The sequence below is a fragment of the Triticum dicoccoides genome, chromosome 5B (genome assembly GCF_002162155.2).
Source record: "Triticum dicoccoides isolate Atlit2015 ecotype Zavitan chromosome 5B, WEW_v2.0, whole genome shotgun sequence".
Taxonomy (NCBI): domain Eukaryota; kingdom Viridiplantae; phylum Streptophyta; class Magnoliopsida; order Poales; family Poaceae; genus Triticum; species Triticum dicoccoides.
In genome coordinates this window covers 651967674-651972245 of record NC_041389.1, presented here as the reverse complement: position 1 = coordinate 651972245, position 4572 = coordinate 651967674, and positions in this window count along the sequence as shown.

Sequence of the window (4572 nt, the reverse complement as noted above, 5' to 3'; positions counted from 1 at the left end):
CGCCCAATGAAAGCCCCCCCAACCGCCGGTGACTGCCAACCAGAGGTCTCACGACTTCGAATACCCATCGACCACTAGTTTATTACCATTTCTGTCCTTCATATACGCGCTGAAGGGTGGGCCCTATGGTAATGTGCGCTGCTGAATGTGGACCGTTTGACTGGTCAATTGATCATGTTATCAACAAATTACGGAGCTGTATGGTGAGCCAGTGATCGTATGATCACCCTAAAATGTACTCCTATTTTATTAACACAGTACATACTCAAACTACCATTTCTTTCTTTCATATACGGGCTGACAGGTCCCCACGGTTACGCGCCCTGATGGTGCAACACTAGTTGCGCTGCGTGGAACGTTTGACTGGTCAATTGATTGTGTCATCAACAAAACACGGAGTTGTACGGGTGAGCCAGTGACTGTATAATAATGACATGTATTTGTTTAACATGGTACAAACGCAAGGGCTCATATATACGCGCAAGCACTCACCGCTATAAGCGCACACACACGAACCCTACCCCTATGAGCACCTTCGAGAGAGTGGGCCATCATATATGATCTTGAGATTTTACGAAGTCACCATAGGTGCCTCGTAGTCGAGTGGAACGTCTCCTCCCACTGAACGTACATCGCCAGAAAACACTGAAATTAACACAAGATAAATGCGAGCACCGAGACTTTAACCTTGGTGGGATCGAGAAGCCACTGTCTTCTAACCATCCAACCACATGTTGGTTAGCACGACAAAATGTATGTGGTGACCGTGATGAGCTTATTCTGAAGTCCGATCCGAACTGTAAGTGGTGACCGTGACCGTGATGAGATCTTCAAATACAATGACTGTAAGTGTCGTCAACAAAATACGGAGCACGCATCAAATGCAAAGTGCGTCAGTGTCATCAAAAAAATATGGAGACGTATCGTGAGCTAGATACCGTTGTACTATTGTATATGCTTATTTTCTTAGTGGCCGATTGCATGTGTGGTGTGGTGGGCACATCATTTCTAGTTGTGGTGGGTCAACATGAAGACTCATGGGTCGGTTCCATCCTGCGCCACATATAGGTTGGACCGAGACGTGTTATACAAAGACCCATGTGGAGGACTCGGCGTACAACACGAAGCTACTAGAGTCGCGGAGGACACTATCCCCACTGGTGATAAGCCGACTATATATGATTTGTAACCCTAGGCCCTTAGTATGTTATACAAGCTTGGGGGCTAATTCGTCGATAGTATACACACACGCACAATGCCTGGTATTCACGTGTACTTTGTACACACCCCTATCACTAATATATAGTACCAGGAGTAGGCTCTTTCTTCAACTGCAAGGGTCCGATCCGAACTAGGGTAAAACCTTGCCTCGTATTACCATCCAGCCTAACAGCCAGGGATATCCTACCGAATGATATGATGAAATCATATCTGCCAACTACTAAGAGAGAGGTGTGTCGGGGGGGGGGGGAATGTGTGTGAGAGAGGACTAAAGATAATGTGCGTGCGGGAGACATGTAGGCACATATATGTGCCTATTGAGGGCTAGTAGAGACCGTGCATATGTATATATGCATGTGAGAGAAATAGTGTTTTCCAACTGAGATTAGCGAAAAGAGTGGTACATGGTAGTCAGAAAGAGAGAGAGAGAGAAACAGAGAGAGCATGTGCATGAGACACCCCGACACCCTGAGAGAGATTGTGAGCATGTGTGAAAGAGAAATGCCGATGCATATGAAGTGTGTGCACTTATGCGTTAGATAGAGAGATAGATAATGTGTTTGTGAGAACGGGGCGAGGCATAGTGCATCTATGTGTAAAAGGCGGTTCTACGCATTAAATTAAAATATAAATGGCATTATTATTTTTGGATGAGATCATGAATTTTGCAAAATTGCGTATGGACGAAAATCGGTCTATCAGACACCCATACTCTATTGAATTCAAGCATGTGCATGTGTTTATTTCATATTATTGATCCATAGAGTGAGAGCGGTTTGAAATACAGGCAATGGATGCTTTTGCAATTCATATATAAACATTAATTAGTGCACTCCATGTTGTTAGTGTGAAGCACTTTATAGATTTTTCACTTGCATGGATACATCCCAAATTGCTAGCTACGAAATAAAATACATGTCGAATTCAACATAAAGCGGGTTTCAAAGATTCGAATTCATAGGAAGTGCATTCATCTATTTGAACCAGAGATAATGGCATTTGTAAATCAGATGTAAAAGGGGGCATCAATCTTTGTTGTGTGTTTGAACATGCTATATATATTCATACGCATATCTAACTCTTTTTTTTTGCAACCAAGGAGATTATATCTGGAACCATGCATGAACTGAGGTAAGTTGCATATTTTTTAATATATACTCGTGTACAATGTATATTCAAATGTACCCCCTCCATTCCAAAATAATCATAGCTTTAGGATTTTCAAGAGTAAAGATTTGTGAAGTTTGACAAATCCTGAAAGTTCAATTCAAGAGAACCGAAAACGTTAATGCTTCTGCTCCCAAATATTGAACGAAGCGCAAAATAGGCCTCTGGTCACTCGAAACCGCGTGAGACTAATTTTTTGGTGGTAGGAAATTACTGTCCTGACTCTGGCCCGTGTAGCCTATCGGCCCGATGTCCAAAGGTCTAAACCAGGGTAGGTTTGTAACTTCACCAAGACGCCAGTCTCAACCGCATCCGAGAAGCATTCATACGCCATGGGCGCCTAAACACCCATGCGCTCGGCCGAAATCTATCCCGCCCACATTTGGGACACCTGACATGACTGTCCTACCCCCAACCCGCAATATGTCTGAAATTTTAGATGGGGGCAAAGTTTGTAACTTTCCCCAAATTTCAAATAAGCGCGTCTCAAACCGAGACATTGTTCCCCCTTAGTTCCCGGCCTCCCTCCGTTTCCCCATTCATACTCCGTGGGCGCGAAAACACCCTCTCCACCAGCCGCAAAACCCCAACCTCCTCCGTCCTCCACCCCATAGCGGCCAATCCACCGCCGCCCTCCTCCATCACGCTGGAGCCGGTACCCCGACGTTGTCGTCCAACGCAACCGCAACCACAACGCCCTCAAGGACTTAGCAGCTGAAGCCGAGGCAAAGCTGCCTCCACGACACCGACACTGACGTGCGCCATACTAGAACCACTCCGACCATGCCGTCGTGCGCCTCACTGCTGTGGCTCCACTGTCGCAACCGTCCACCGCACCGGAACTGTTCCCACTACGCTGTCGTTCGCCGCCTCGGATCTGCTTCCCCGCCGCCGACAGACGGCCACCGCACCACACTCAACAACTTGGCCATGGGTTCGCCAAGGCTGCACCGTCCTCCATAACTTCTGGTTTCTGGCGAACAACAAGAAGATCATCAGAAAAATAGAAGGAGGACACAACACTGCCAGCAAAAAGAGGTACTCCTCTTCCCTTATTCGTGCAAATCTTATGTCTCCGCTCACACCGTATTCATCCCACGAAAGAAACTAGTTGAGTGCTTCTTACTGCATCTTCTTCGTGATACTAAATGCATAAGGTTTCAACGCTGCGTCTCTCCTGAGGAAGGTTGTGAAATTTTACGCAAAATCCATGAAGGGGATTGTGGTCACCATGCCGGTTCAAAGTCTCTGGTAGCTAAGGCATTTCGTCACGATTTCTACTGGTTGACAGCTCATGCTGATGCGGAGGACTTGGTTAAACGATGTGATGGCTGTCAGAAATTTTCAAGGCGTGCTCATGTGCCGGCTCAAGAATTGAGGATGATTCCAATTACTTGGCCGTTTGCAACATGGGGGCTGGATATGGTCGGACCTTTCAAAAGGTCCAAGGATAAGAAAACCCACCTTTTGGTGGCAGTCGATAAATTTACCAAGTGGGTTGAAGCGGAGCCTGTTAGTAAGTGTGATGCAGCTACAGCAGTGCAGTTCATTAAAAAGGTGATTTTCCGGTTTGGTTTTCCACACAGCATCATTACGGACAATGGTACCAATTTATCCAAGGGCGTTATGAAGGAATTCTGTGAATGTGAGCACATCCGACTTGACGTATCGTCAGTCGCTCACCCCCAGTCCAATGGGCAAGCAGAACGAGCTAATCAAGAGATCTTCCGAGGCATCAAACCTCGGCTTATGGTTCCATTACAGAGAACACCGGGATGTTGGGTTGAAGAGCTACCATCTGTGCTATGGAGTGTCAACACTACGCCCAACCGATCTACAGGATACACACCGTTTTTTATGGTCTACAGAGCAGAGGCGGTTCTCCCTAGTGATATCCGGCACGATTCGCCTCGTGTGACGGCTTATGTTGAAGCGGACAATGAGATAGCACGACAAGATGCTTTGGACCTATTAGATGAGGAGCGTGACATAGCGGCTGCCCGCTCGGTGATTTATCAACAAGATCTTCGTCGCTATCACAGTCGCCGGGTCAGAACCAGAACTTTTCAAGAAGGAGATTTGGTGCTTCGGCTCATCCAAGATCAGACGGATATGCACAAGTTATCCCCACCTTGGGAGGGACCTTTCGTGGTCAGCAAGAATCTGCACAACGGGTCGTACTAT